At 41.8% G+C, this 16083-nt stretch overlaps 1 protein-coding gene and 1 long non-coding RNA gene across 9 annotated transcripts in view; both read left to right on the top strand.

Moving 5' to 3' along the window:
* Positions 1-13784, top strand: part of LOC144311550 (uncharacterized) — a 30752-nt gene extending 16968 nt beyond the window's left edge. The window contains exon 2 of the long non-coding RNA XR_013377165.1: positions 13535-13784. This is a non-coding gene — a long non-coding RNA (uncharacterized LOC144311550). The remainder of the gene's footprint in view (positions 1-13534) is intronic.
* NTM (neurotrimin) overlaps positions 1-16083 on the top strand; it is a 942893-nt gene that overhangs the window by 686182 nt on the left and 240628 nt on the right. The window lies entirely within an intron of this gene.

Raw genomic sequence — 16083 nt, forward strand, 5'->3', positions numbered from 1 at the left:
ATTTTTAGCAAAACATCTCTTAAGAAAATACTTGTCATTTCCCCTGCCTCCCCAAACATGGAGTGTCCGTTGTATGTTGTCCTTTCTCCAAATTGTGCATCACTCTCCCTCTTCCTCTCCTTCCTACTCCTGCCAGAACTGCAGGTTTCCCCTTCCTTTTGGTCTTCTTCTGGACCAACTCCATCAGGGAACTCCTGACACTTATTTTGTGTGGGTAATCATGCCCGTGTGGTAAATTCTAAATAAACAGTTTGGTTTTTTTATTATTTTTTAAAAATAGTGTAATTGAAATTTTTTACACTAAGCCTAGAATCCCTATGTCCTTTCTCAGTGGTTTTATTTTACTTTTCCTTTTTACTAAGAATATCCAGGAGCCACAGACTACTCTGTCACTGTATGGATGGGGATTTTTTTATATTTTTTTCTCTCCTCTTCCTCTGCTTCATCTCATGATCACTTTGGTAAATCACCTAATACCGCAGCCCTGGGTGTGTTTCTCATTTCCAAGATTTGTAAGTAGATATTTTTTTCATGACCCTCTGTGCTTAGCTCATAATTCCTGTTCTTGTTTGTAAGTGTGATTTTCTGTATCTTTTTGTAGATATGAAACTAACTTAGTCCTGTTCTCATTCCTCTTTTAGCCTTGATTCCTCTTACATTTTTTCTGTCTTTTGAGCCTCTTATTTCTTCATTTGAATTCCATGATATTGGTCTTTGTGAATCATGTGGTGATTCCTGATTGAACACATGTCTGTAAGTGATTTCCCATCAAACTACCTGGTGCATGTGTTTGTGCGTTTGGATGGAGGAGGTGGGCAGGAGGTGCTGCTTGTGGGATGTGTGTTGCGTTCAGTAATAATGGGGAAGGAGTGGAAAGTGCTGTGGGGCTGCACACTTGGTCTTGGCTGTGGGTGATCTCTTATCCTCCCCAAATCACCAGCGTTGTGAGTTCTACCCTGCATATTGGACCCAATCCTCCATACTCGCTGCTCCAGCCTTAAGTCAGACACTTCATGTCTCACTGCTTAGCATAGAGACTTAATATGTGTGGCTGTTCCCACTACAGTGGAGTAACCAATGCCATGTGGCTTCTACCTTCATCCACCTCTTGGCACGGGCACTTTTCATGACACTTTCCATTCCCCGGTTTGTGAACTTCTCTCTGTGATAGTTGCTTTCTCTGCCTTTTATCATTCAAGGATTGTTCAAGTTCTTATTTTTAGTATGTTTCTTTTCTCTCATTTTCCTTGGGTTTGTCTGGGACAGAGGGATTTGGGCAGGAGGGGGAGACTCTAGGAAGCCACGTTAAACTAGAACACGTCTTCTCTGTGTCTGAGATGCGTTGACTCTCAGAACATTCCCAAACCAGGGCTTCATGGCATAGGACCTGAATGACATTGTTTGAACCCTGTCACCTATTATAGATATGTGATCTGTGAATCTCAGATGGAGGTAGATGGAGGAAATCAAGCCAGTAAAACCCATAGTCCATGTGGCAAATATGGTGAAAATTTGAGATAGAAGAGTGAGGGGGAAATTATATGAAGAATACAGACTCTTTTGGGGGACTCCTTTCACAAAAAATTTTAAAGTTATCATTCCTAGGCTAATGCATGTATGTATGTATATATGTACATATATGGAATATCCCCAGTCTGGTATTTCTGCCTCTTTACTTTCTTGCCTTGACCATACGTCCTCTTTCTCCTAGCCTATATGCTTCAGAACCAGGCTCTTGACTTCCAGCTTCCCCTTCAGTTGCCTACTTGACCCATTTCCAGTTCTTGCTTCTTTGGAGAAATGTGCTGGTCTGACCTGCTGAGAGCATGGGTTATGTGGTTCATCATCTGACAGCACAGAGCCTCCTGACTCTCTTCCTCATGGCCAGCCCGGCTTCATGGATGCCCTGAGACTCAGCATTTGACCCCTCTTGAGTGTCTGGCCCTGAGAGAGGAAGAATGAACCACTGGAGAAACGTTTGCTGCCTCTAAGCAGCATAGCCTCAGGTGGCCTAGCTACAGAATCGTGTGCCCTCCCGCCAATTAATATGTGGACCTCTGATGTGACCGTATTTGGAGATAGGACTTTTAGGAGGTAATCAAAATTAAATGAGGTTATAAGGATATGGTCCTAATCAATTAGGACTAGCGACCTCATAAGGAGAGAAGCAGAGAGAGCTCTCACTGTCTTCACATGCACTGAGGAAGGGCCATCCATAGACATAGTGGGAAGGCAGCTCTCTGCAGGCCAGTAGCAAGCTCTCACCAGAACCTGACCATGCTAGTGCCCTGATTGATTTCTAGCCTCCAGAAGTGTGAGAAAATGGATTTCTATTATTTTGGCTGCCCAGTCTACATTACTTTGTTATGCAGCTTGAGCTGTCTAGGACAAGGTGCATCCCTCAAGTCATAGAAGAGAGATACAGGGAAAGGCCGTAGGGAACATGTGATGATCACTTCACACATTTCTTTGAAAATGAAGAAACCAAAGCTAGACATACCAGATGACTTGCCCAGCAAGTCGAGGGCACTTGCCAGAACAGAATTCTGATCTCGTAAATGTCAGTCCCGTGCATTGGTCAGCCAGGCCTCACTTCCTCAGCCAAGCCATTGTGCACAAAAACCAAGTACCCAGAGGTGCCCCATAGCCGATGCTGGCTGATTGGTTCCCATGGGAACCCATTGCTGAGACCTCTGAATCTTTTCATGATCTTTGCCTTTGCCTTAGAGTGTTTTTTTTTTTTTTTCCTTTAGGATGTTCATGTCAAGGATTCCCATCTCTTGTATTTCTTTCTCTCTCTCTGCTGATCCCAAGCTCCATTCCACAGCCAAATCCATGATTGCACACTGTTTCACAAGCTCTCTTCCTGTAGTGAGTTCTCCAGGGCATGTTTTGCAGTGCCAAGAGCTGGATGCATATTTTTTTCCAGGCCTGAGTCTCTCCTAGACACCAGTAGCCAACCAAGATCCCCAGACCAGCACCTCACAGCCTCTGCAGGAGTTCTGTAAGAGACCCAGAGCTCTAGCAACATGGATCCTGCAGGGAGGCCTCCCTCCTCATTAGGCAGAGGCTGCCAGTTTGGTGGTAGAGTTGCCTCCACAGGCCAGCACTCCATCATGCTGCTTCTCATAAAGACCACATAGACTTGGTTTCAGACTTCTTCCTGAAGACACAGCACATCCAGCAACTTGGGCTGTCTGTTCTGGTGTCTTATTACAAGTCCCCTCCTTATTAGGGGATGGGCAGAGGAAGACATAGTGTACCTGGTGCATTCAGGGATGATAACCTAAGAAAGTACAAAGAAGGGAGACCTTGTCGTCAGAATTTTCATTTTCTTAAGTGAGTCTAGCCTAGAATGAGGACTTCCTACTTCTAAGGAAGTAAGATGTGTGTGTGGGGGGTGTCCACATTTAATAGGGCATAGGCAATAGAAGAAAGGAAAATATTTGAACTGCTACCGTCCGCTGATGTAAGGTGGATGGAGATAGCTTTTTGCTACTGATGAGCTGGTATAGCAGATGCAGAATGGGGAGTGATGCAGAAAACATTTCACCCTGTCACATGTTATTGGTGGAAACTGTTCATAGAAACCGAAGACGGACGTTGACTTCCAGACACAGAAGTAATATACCATATTGGATCTCCTTGAGAATGTACAATTTCTTGTGCAACTGCAGGATGTTAGTATTTTCCTACCAGGAGGGTCTAGACCTAAAGTTGCAGAATAATTTAGAAATCAGTGTATTGCCTGCTTCACATGGTGTGATTAATCTTTTTTGATTTCACATGCCTACAAATGGTGTTAGTGGTCATAACTGCAAACTATTGCTATTTTTATTGGTCTGGAATGTGAATGTTTGTGTTAGAGCATCTGCAAAAGCAAACACGTTTGCTATGTTGAAAAAATAATGAAGATCTAAGTGATTTTAAGATGGCATTTTCTGAATGAACACTAAAATGCTGCTAGATTTTTATTTGTTTTACTGTTAATGCTGCATTGAAGATAGAGTTGGGTTGCAGCATGATTTTTTGCCTGTTTCTTCTTTTCCTTTGTCTTTAGAAACATATCCATTCTAGTTGCAGTTTTCACTCAGAAATTAAAGATTGTCATGCATTAAGATAAGTTCATAATCTAAGAAACAAATAAATGTAAAAGGAAAGCATCTCCTAGCAGTATCAGCTATTCTGTGTCATACATAAGTAATATCTTGCTTAGCCTTGGCATATTTTCTGCATACATTTTAATAGAATGGCCACTATATCACAGTCATCTGAATGTCCTTATCAACATCTTAGGTGTTACACTCACTGATGTTTAGCATGCTTCATGTGGTGATTATAAGGTCCCTCAAACACCGACTAATAAATTATTTTTGGTTCTTTGCTGGGAGGGGTTGTGTTTCACTAATATTCATACTAGCCTGCACCCAATAGAGTATATGGCTAATGAATGTGTTGAATTAAATTGAATTAGATTGAATCGAATTGAATTGAACAGAAATAAATTGAATTGTATTGAATTATAAACCAGAGAGTGCAAATACATGGCAATCTAATAGCATCTGATGATAACAGAATATGGAATTCATATGCCCAACTTAGGAGACATTTGATAACTCATAAGTGAGAAAATTACCCTCCCCCTATGTTATTGGGTATTCTTGCCAAGTGGAGATGAATGTCACACAAGACCCGAGGCAATTACACAGTTCAAGCATCTTCTGTATTTGTGCACTAGTAGAGACCATGCCAAGAGGGTTACAAACTTGCTTTATTATTCTATATGTCACGAAGCAGGAGCTCCATTTTTTAAATAATTTAAAACAATTTTTCCTTTTGTTCAGCAGCAGCTAGCTCTTGTGCAAGCGCTTAGAATAAAGTGATGTGTGTGTGTGTGTGTGTGTGTGCATGTGTGTGTGTGTGTGTGCATGTGTGTGTGTATCAGATAGGGGGTATCATTTGCTAGTTTTAATTGGTAGATTCAACATCTTCCACTAACGGTGCAGAAGCCACTGGCTGAGACGTTACCATGGTAAATCAAGCCACGGTGTTTGATTAGTAGACTTTTGAAGCAGGTACAATCATTTTAATCAACTCCAGGAAAGTTGAGGCCATCTGGTTTTGCCTCACCTGGAAGTAATTTGCCACCCCAGGTGCAAAAAAATTACCCTGAGGTCAGTAACAGTAAAGCTGCCTCAAGATGTTCCAGCAGCGCGTGAAAGAGGAACAGTGTCACATAGTAATTTTTATCTGTTTGTTTTTATATTTTCGAGCTTCGGGAAGTGAGGGGCTAATCATGCACACCAGAGCCAAGAATAGACTTGGCAGGTGCTCACCCAGCTAGTTCCAAGCAGCAAAGTGAAAATCCCTCAAACTCACTCTAGAGCAACTATTTTAATGGTCCAGTTCTGAATGTCTGACACATTTTGATCTTATTAGAGACACTTTCCCTAAGAACCAAGTTTCTCAAAAGTGGGGCTGAAAAGAGTAGAGTGGTGTGTTTTGGAGGGGTAAGGAGTGAAATGGAATGTACTTTGAAGTGAGGGAAATCTTTCTAATCTTAAGTCTTTCTAATCTAATCAAAATCTTTCTTTGCCCTCCAAGAACATATTTTGAACACGTCCATTTTACCTAGTAACAGTATTTTAGGTATTCCTGTGATCACATAGGATGTAACCAGCCTCAAATATAGGTAGTGAGAAGACTTCAAAATCATTAGCTCTTCGGAGTAGTTAGAAGGATTTATTTGGCTCATGTGACATTGATTTGTTTTGGCTGCACTTGAAATGTGTGGTCTTTGCGAGTCAATAGAAATGAAGTCCTTTATTGAATAGGAAAAACTCCATGGAGTGAATTAGACAGAGAAATAGAAAGCAGAGCCTCCCAGTGTCTTGTGCATCTCTATCTGTGGGAGCAGATGTCAGGCAGGATGGGCTGAGCTCTGGAAAGGAAAGCACAGGGAGGGGCCTGACCTACAGCGGGCAGGTAGGAGTTGCAAAACCACCTTACAGGGATGCCGTGGAAAAGCTTGGGTTGGAAGTTGGCCAGAATAAAATGTATGGTCTGTCTTGGGAAGCCTGGGAGAAGCGGGGATAGGACTCCACCATAAATGATGGAAAGACAGCGATTCTTCTAGAAGTGTCATAATCCCAGATGGTTGGGAGTGGAAGGCCCTAAAAAATCATTTAGTGAGAGGCCAGGTTTTATTAATAAGGGGATAAAGAGCCAGATAGTGGCTGAGGGCAAGGCTGATATGGGGTGGTTGCAGTGGAGGTGAACCCTCTTCAGGGAGCTCCTGATCCAGCAGAGACTGATAAACTTGTAGAATCGAGTCCCCCCCGCCCATGCCCTAATTACTAATTATTCAGTTCAGAGCTGGACTTCCGTCCTTTGACATGATTTTCATATTGCAACAATGGAGGATGGTTGGGGAATTGCTCATTGTCCAGATTCCCTTGGATCATTGGCTCAGAGCCACAGAGGCCAGAGCAGGCGAGGGATTAAAGTGTCCTGTTCTGCTCCCAACCCTGGGCATCGTCTGGAGAGGAAGCATGATTGGAAACCCTCTTAGGTGAGTAGGTCTCCCATTTCACATCTTTTGAAGAAACAGGTGAAACATAGTCCTTGTGATAGATACAGCAGCCCCTCTCACCATCTTCCCCGCTCTGAACGTCTGGTCTTCTCTCCGGAGTCAGACACAGGTGGAACTCACCGAAGGTGGCTGAAGAAGCGAGTTGAGGGAGCAGCATGTTCTGTCCCAGGGCCCCACAGAGCAGCTCAACTAGGTCAAGTGCAATGTGAAGGAGATGGGGGGGGAGGTAAAGTGGGGGCAGGGATATGACGGGGAAGGTGAGAAGCACAAGGAAGGGCGATATGAGAGAAAGAAAGGGGGAAGAGAAGAAGACAGGCTTATTTCTCAGAGCTTATGACCCTTCTGTGAGTTACACACTCTTTTTAAGAATCTGTAAAGGCTGCTGCTAGAAAGATATTTTTCTCCGGGAAGCAAATCCCATCTATAGGATCTATATTCATACCCTATTGATCCGTATCTATCTATATTTCTGTCATTTATATCCAAACTTGTGCCTATTTTGTACCTATATGCACATATGTGTGTCCCTGTGTGTAGGTGTGCGTGTATGTGTGTGTAGGTGTAGGTGTGTGTTTGTACACACACACACTAAATTGCAGTTCAGGTTAGCCATGAGTTACCCAAATAGAAAAAGGACATAGACATCAAATACAGTCTCTCATTTTCTACGAGGTACAAGTGTGAATAAGGAGAGGGAACTGAGCAAAGACAAATTCAAGGTGACTGCCCGGAATGAAGAGTTAATGGAGAGCCCTCCCACAATGTAGCGACTTCTTTAAGGGAAAGGATTTGAAGACACAGGTTTTGGATGATTTAAAATGAGCTTCACTAAAGCCCTGGATAACACAGTGTGGGAAATAAACCTGAAAATAGCCAAAGGAGTCAGCAGAGAAGGAGAACAGATCTTTACTCTTTTGATCCACATGGTTCCCGCCCATTGCGTCCTTCTTCAGACTAACTTCACTTTCCGCAGGGAAGGCAGCGTCAGTGACCACCACCTGGGTCATGGGTCAGCACCCCATACCTTACTATTTCACATGGATGAACGTTTCAAGCATTTCATTTGCATTTCATTTCATTTCATTTCATTTCATTTCATTTCATTTCATTTCATTTGCTTTCTGGAACATGATTCATGGCACGTGTGTTTCTGAGTTTCTGCTTAGTTGTGAAATGCAGTACAATATTATGGATTCGTTGTCATACCTGCAGGGATGTGTGCACGTGCTAAAATTCCAAGATCCTCTGCTGTCAAAGGAAGAGGTTAGGGAGTTGCACGCACCGACTGGCCTAGCTGCACGAGGGCATACGGTGTAGGGCTCTTGGAAAAACCCATGCAGCTGGCCATCAGGGTCTTAGGAACCGTGAAAGGCAGGCTCTGTAAACATTGCATGTATTCCCAGCCGTTGAACATTGACACAGTTCATAACCAGCTCCCTCAGAAGAGATGCCGCACTCCGATGTCTTTTCTGGGGTAACCTTGCATAATTAGGCTGCCCCCAATGCTTCACCAGCGCAGACACGCGACACCTTCCTGCCGCTGAGTGATCCCATGTGCCTGGCCACTTTTTCTGCCTCTGGAGTAGGAAAAACACAGTATTTGAAAATGTGCTTCCTGTACGATCTCCACGGTTCCTCTGGGCCTCATTATCTCCTTCCCAGAATCTCTTGCAGCAGGTTCCAGAGCGGCTTCTTTCTCACCGATGTTTGATTCTTCATATCTTTCTGCCACCACAGAAAGACAGCTTATCTAGAACACAGAGTAGGTTGTAGTATTTTCTATTTTAAAATATTTCTGTGGATTCCACCTCACGTCATGAAACCAGCACCTTTGCTAAGTCATTCAGGAACTTCACAAATCTGAGGTGACCCTAACTTTTCCAGCCTCGCAAGGGAAGAGTAAATGCTCAGGAGCCCAGGTTACACGGAACTCACAAAGGTTCCGTGATTGTACCCATGGGTATCTGATGCCAACACCCCTAAATTCACCATCCTACTGTACTGCCTTTCCTCACCTCTGCCTGTGTATTCTTTTTATTTTTTTTAATTTTTTTTCTTCCTGTGTATTCATGGGAAGGCTCTGTCTCTCTTGGCCAAGGTAAAGTAGGGGTGGGAGGTAGGCTACACCAGTTGTTCTCAAGATTTTTATAATTCTCCTTGTCTCCCAGGAAGCACCATTTGAAAATCAGTGGAACATCTCTAAGAGGATACCAGCTGTGACACCCTAAGTTTTTAAATTTCATTTTTTAAAAATCTCAGAAAGGGAGACAGAACATGAAGATTCCTAACTCTGGGAAGCGAACTAGGGGTGGTGGAAGGGGAGGAGGGCAGGGGGTGGGGGTGAATGGGTGATGGGCACTGAGGGGGACACTTGATGGGATGAGCACCGGGTGCTATTCTGTATGTTGGCAAATAGAACACCAATAAAAATAAATTTATTATTTAAAAAATTATTTATTTAAATGGTTTTACTCGAGCATAACTGATACACAGTGTTACATTAGTTTCAGGCATACACCATGGTGACTCACCATGTCTGTAAGTTATGCTGCGCTCTCACAAGCATTGCTACCGCCTGTCACCATACAATACTATTAGAGTAACATTGACTATATTCCCTATGCTATGCCTTTCATCCTCATGATCCTCATGATTTCAACCCCGTAACTGGATGCCTGGACCTCCCACTCCCCTTCACCCATTGTACCCATCCACCACCCACGATCTCTCTGGCCACCATAAGTTTGTATTTATAAGTCTGATTCTGCTTTTTGTTGATTCTTTTTTTTTTATCTTTTAGATTCCACACATGAGTGAAATCACATTGTACTTGTCTTTCTCAGCCTGCCTTATTTCCCATAATAAGTATAATATCCTCTGGTTCCACCTGTGTTGTCACAAATGCAAGATCTCATCCTTTTTTATGGCTGAGTAATACTCCATTGTATTTACCTATACTACATCTTCCTCATCCATTTATCTATTAATGGACACTTAGGTTGCTTCTATATCTCCACTATAGTAAATAATGCTGCAATAAACATAGGGGTGTGTATCTCTTTTTGAGTTAATGTTTTCATCATCTTTGGGCAAATGTCCAGTAGTAGAATTATTGGATCATATGGTAGTTCTATTTTTAATTTTTTGAGGCAGTTCCATACTGTTTTTCATAGTGGTTGTACCGATATACTTTTCCCCCCAACAGTGCTTGAGAGTTTCTTTTACTCATTAGTGTTTGTTATTTCTTGTCTTTGATTCTAGTCATTTTGACAGGTGTGAGGTGATATCTCATTGTGATTTTGATTGGCATTTTCCTAATGGTTAGTGATACTGAGCATCATTTCATATGTCTGCTGGCCATCTGGAAGTCTTCTTTGGAGAAATGCCTATTCAGGTCCTCTGCTAATTTTTAAATCAGATTTTTTTTATACTGAGTTGTATAACTTCTTTATATGTTTTGGTTATTAACTCCTTGTTGGAAACATCATGTGCAAATATCTTGTCCCATTCAATAGGTTGCCTTTTGGTTTTCTTGGTGATTTCCTTCACTGTGCAAAAACCTTTTATTTGGTGTGATCCCAATAATTTATTTTTGCTTTTGTTTTTCTTGCCTTAGGAAACAGATCTAAAAAAATGTTGCTACAGTCTCAGCCCTCAGAATCAACCTTCCTTTTTCTTGAAGGATTGTACATGTTTGTTAGCCTATATCCTAACTGTAGAATTTTGGGATCCCAGAAACTTTCTTTCATTTTGTCAGATTGTTCCACTGTCAGATCATTTCTAAGCTGGCAATATTTCCACTTTATAATGTTCCCAAAACTTTGTGGGTCTCCTATGTATATCATGGATACTCTTTCTATTAGGCAAAAACATCTTCCACAGAACTTTCTTGGAGAATCCCATCTCTAATCCTGGCTTCTGCAGATATTGCTGAGTCATATACTTGATATTTTGGTGCTTGCCAAACATTGTCCAGCTTGGTCTTCTCAGAGCACATTTTCTGGACAGTTGAATCTCCTAAATTTAGCATCTTTTGCAATTTAAATATGCTAAGCTTTTAAAAAAGATTTTATTTATTTATTCATGAGAGACAGAGGCGGGGGGGGGGGGCAGAGATACAGGCAGAGGGAGAAGCAGGCTCCATGCAGGGAACCCGATGTGGGACTTGATCCCGGGTCTCCAGGATAGCACCCTGGGCTGAAGGTGGCACTAAACCACTGAGCCACTCAGGCTGCCCATGCTAAGAATTTTTAAAATCATCATGTAATTTTTGTTTAACACTTCTTCCCTTAAGTCTATCTTTCTCCTATTGTATTACTATGGACAGAAATTAAAAACTAAGTCACATCTCATACATCTTGTTTGGGAATCTCTTCAACTAAGTATCCAAGTTTGTAACTTTCAAATTCTGCTTTCCACTAAATGCAGAACAAAATTTAACCATGTTTTCTGTTGCTATCTAGTGAGGATCGTCTTTTCTTCAGTTTCCAATACATGTTACTCATTTCCTTCTGAGATTTCACCAAAAGCTCCTGTACTGCCTGTATTTCTACTAATAATCTGTTTAAGTAAATAAAGTTTTTTCAATCATGAACCTAAGAATTCTTCCAGACTCTACGCAATACCCAATCCCCAAGACAGCTCCACATTTTTAGGTAGCTGTTCCAATAGCACCCAGCCTTCTGATACCAAAATCTGTGTTAGTCCAGGTTTAAACAGAAATGGAACCACTAATGGACATATACTAAGGGGTGTATTTCAGAGATTGACTTATGTGATTATATGTGCTGCCTGAAGGATCCATAAACAGAACATCGGGAAGAGCAGGTTGGAAGTTCTTGGCATAAGCTGAAGCTGCTGTGCATAGTGGGATTCTCTTTCTTCCCCCAAAGTCTCAGCTCTGCTCTTCAGCTCTTCCAACTGATTGGGTGAGGCCTGTTTAGATATCTAGGATGATCTACTTAAAGTCAAATGATTTCTGAACATTAATCACATTGATAACAACAACATGTATTTGCATGAATAACTGGACAATAATCCTAGCTAAATTGACCCATAAAACTGACCATCACAGGGATGCCAGAGTGCTTACTTATAATAGGTGCTTGATGCATGTCTATAGACTAAAATTAAATACTATTGTAGTACACTGCTGTCCTCAAACCAGTGAGGAAATCATTTGATTGAAGTACAAGACAATTAAAGAGACATTAAAATCCATTAGACATGGTTATAATGGGACTGTGGGGAAAGAGTATGCTAAATGTTTGTAATGGGACTTTGGGGGAAAGAGCAGACTAGAAGTGAAACTTCTAATAAAGTGAGGCTTATTCACTGGGCCTGTTAGAACAGATGAGCTTCGGGGGGTCCATGAGATTCCCGGATTTATATGCTTTGAGTATGTGTCTCTGTGTGTGTATTTATGTGTGTTTGAGAGAGAGAGAGAGAGAGAGAGAGAGAGAGAGAGAGAGAAGAGCGATTAAGAGGGAGCACATGCATTTTTTTCTGAAATTAAAGTCTAATGTGTTCATCAGATTCACAAGAATGTTCACAGAGATTCACAAATGCTACCTTATTTATATGGTAGCCAGCTCATCTATCAGTAGAAATAGGCTTGCATTAGGAGTCTGGAATATGGATCTAATAAAATCTTCTGTGTTCGTAAACTCACACTCACCTGGATAATCAAGAATCAACTCTTGGAGAACTCAGAGGTAGTGCTGATAATGGCTCTTATGGGAATGGATCAGGGCAGAATCAGATGCCTATTATCCCAAAGCCTAGCAGGACATGTGTTTGTAGGGGAAAAAATATACTGCCCTTCAGTGTTCTCATAACTGGATTAAGAATTAAGTTGACATGAGACAGATTGACAGGAGAAAATCAAATTTAATTTTGAACCTACTGGGAATCCACACAGACATGAAATTCCAAAGATAGGCAAAATGAGGTATATATGTCATCCTGAACTAAAGAAAGGGGTAAGGGTCTGAGACTTCAAAGGGAAGGAATACAACTTATAGGAAGATGAAAAAGTAAATGTTTGGCAAACACATGTTTCTGGCCCCCCAAGAAACTGTGGCACCTAGAGGACTCTGATCACAGGCTGCGCTAGTACCTTCCTGTCTACCATGCCTCGTTCATAGCATAATGTAGTTGTCTATGGTGATAGCTCCCTTCCTGGAGCAGGTCCTCTACCTAAATTCTTGTAGGTATTTTAGGGGTGGGGTAAGAGGTTTTTTTTCATGAGTCTTTGGGACTTCATTGTTTTCATCTAGAAATAATCTGCATGCCACAGTGGTCCATTTTAGGGTAGATTGCCCTTGGCCTCTCCATGTGGTTCCTTCTAATAACGGTTGCCTGCTGGCCCCACATCAATGATTACGTACAGCAAGAGAGCGGTACAGAGTAACTCCGTGAATGAGCCGATCCCAGCCTCTCCCCTGACTCAGAAAAGGGTTAATGCACACAGATGGCTGCAAACCCCCCAAGCAGTCAGCATACTGTAAAACAATATTAACATCACTGCCTTTTGACTACCATCTATGTAAACCCCAGGATATGACAAGCCTCTTTAGAATCTTCTTTGATTGTGTTACTCAGTCTCCCGTAGGGAAGTAGGGAGGGGTAGGGGGTAGATACCAGAGGAAACATATAATTAGGAGTCTCTTAGAACAATAAGGGTTCTCAAACATATATGCATGAAGTTGATTTGTTGCTTTTGGTATTTCTATTGGTGAGTAATTAACCAAGATTTTTGAAAGTATGTGCTAGCTTGGGCAATCCGATTGTTGCAAACCATGGGGGAAAGAATAGTTCCCTTTAGCTATGTTTTTAGAGAAACACGAAATGGAGATGTGAATGCAGAGATGCCATTATGGTAATGTCAGAACTTCCTTTCAAACTCAAATAAATCTTTCTTGTTATCATCCTTATTTTCAGTTTTGCAGAAGACAGGAAGCCTATTTCCATGAGAGAATGCTGTGTACCCAGATCTCCTTGCCACCTCCCCAGGAGAGACCCAGGGTGGTCTCTATGGATCTCTGGTTCCTTCTTTTACATTATCATTTGCTCGTCTCTGCAGTGAGTGTGTGTGGATTGTGGGGAGGGGATGCTTTGATTTTTCTGCTGAGAGGAATAGAAGCTTTCTCCTGGGAACTCTTCTGAGAGAAGAATAAATTTCTCACAAACACTTTCTAAAAGTTACTCTATGGCCAGATCTGAACAGATCAGAAGATGGTGTCATTTCTGAAAAATGAGGCTGGTTTAAGAGTCTGGCCCAAGGGCACACTGCCTCCAGCCACCAAACCTCTCAGCTGAGCGATGTGCTGGCTACACTTGTTCTGTCATTGGCGTGAGGAAAGAGAGTTTAGCAGTTCTCTAGGCCAAGGTTTTCTGAATTCAGTGCCCTTCTGAGTTAATAATAGAGAGCTAAAATGGAACTTTTTTGTATTGATGAAGAGAATCTAAAGAAAGTAAAATACTTTTATTTACTTTGGAGACCTTGGGCATGTACTTTGTCTTCCCTGGATCTCAGTTTACCCAACCAGAAAAAAGGGAACAGCGTTACTTACTTCTCCATAGGACTGCTATGTGACTGAAGGAAGCAGTGTTCTGTAACAATTTTCTGATATTAATGGCATCAATAGTACATTGAATAAGCCATAGCAAGTTTGCAAAGCATCTGGCTACCTGGCCCCTCCGATAACAAAGAGCTCTGGAAATTGCAGCCCATGAATATTGTAAAAGGGAGAAATGGCTTCACCCGCTTTCCAGAAAAGGTACATCAGGAATATAGGGCCACTTAAATAGGAAGGGAAGAGATTTGATATGCCCTGACCTGGAGCAGCCCTTAAAAACTGTGGGTCAAAACCCTACGATGAAACTCACCCAGCTAACCATTAAGGCCGATTCGGTTTGGAAATAAAGCACCATTAATTCATCTGTCCAGTGGTCCAGGCTCCTGTGTGGCCCAAGACTGCATTTGGAGGCTAAAGTGCTGGGGCTAAGGAGTCATTCCTCCTGTAAAAGCCTTTTTTTTTTTTTTACTGTCCATAGTCTCAGGATTCCATCCATTCTTTGTTTGTTCAGACAGCTCATCTCTGACCACAAGCCTGTTCTGAGTTTGATAGCCCATCATTTGATATACATACCTGGTCTCCCATCAAGTCAGGACTGCAGAGAACACTGCAGGTCTGCCAAGAGGTTTCTTTAAGGACTTCTGGGGGGGAGGAGGCTGACATGATCTCAATGTGTGCTATCAGGCTACTGTCCCAGTGGCCATTCTAATTGGCTGTAGATGAGTCTTGAAATGTCACAGAAAGATTTATCTCTCAGCACAGATTCTCTCTCAACTAATTTTGCAATAGGCCACGGGATAATGGGTTGTTTGGAAAACAATGCATAGTCTCAGTGGCTTTTGTTTTAGAATGAACTTGGTAGGCCTTCTGCAGCCAATGGACATGAGGGAATGAAACCACGACTGGCTTAGAGACCACATGGCACTGGTGGCCACAGACCTTGTTTGTGAGACAATTGGCTGTGTGTTTTTTTTTTTTCAGGGTGCCAGCACTGCCCATGAGGGGACTCATCAGACAGGTGGAGTGGAGAAACCTGTCTCAGAAGTTAGGGCTTGTAAAGAAATATGGGGCTTGTCATCTTGGACCTGTTCTGTTAGTAGCAAGGATTAATTTCAGAGAAGCTATTTTATGAAATGTAGATTTCCACCACTCACTTTTGATTTCCCAGGAAAATATATTTTGTTGACTTAGAAGGGTCCATCAACTATGAGGTGCTGTCGAATTAAGAACAGTTTTTGAAAAAAAAAAAGAAAAGAAAAGAACAGTTTGTGAAGGTCAGGAAAGTAGGAAGATGGGTACCATGTTGCATGCACATACAGATTATAAGATACATTTCTAGATCCATAAGCATTAAAATGTGAACATATATTTTGTAAAATTGAGGTCAAATATTACTTTTAGTGAAGGTACAGCAGAACTTCAAAACTCATTGGTGTAGAATTGCCCTCCAATGGAATTCCCAACTTCCTATGGCATTTCTTAGGCTAGTGAAGGATTTTTCTCTTTTATTAGTTGCTTTTTACATGTGTACATCCAAGCAAGAAGAGAATTTCTGATGGTCTGGGTTTCTTTTTAAAAGAAGATTTATATTTAAAATATGCAGGTATATGTAAAAATATATATATTTTTTATTGGAGTTCAGTTTGCCAACATATAGCATGACACCCAGTGCTCATCCGTCAAGTGCCCCCCTCAGTGCCCATCACCCAATCACCCCAACCCCCCACCCACTTCCCCTTCCACCACCCCTTGTTTGTTTCCCAGAGTTAGGAGTCTCTGTAACCCTCACTGGTATTTCCCACTCATTTTCTCTCCTTTCCTCTTTATTCCCTTTCACTATTTTTATATTCCCCAAATGAATGAGACCATATAATGTTTGTCCTTCTCCCATGATCTGGCTTTCAAACAAAG

Source organism: Canis aureus, chromosome 3 (assembly GCF_053574225.1).
Source record: "Canis aureus isolate CA01 chromosome 3, VMU_Caureus_v.1.0, whole genome shotgun sequence".
Classification (NCBI taxonomy): Eukaryota; Metazoa; Chordata; class Mammalia; order Carnivora; family Canidae; genus Canis; species Canis aureus.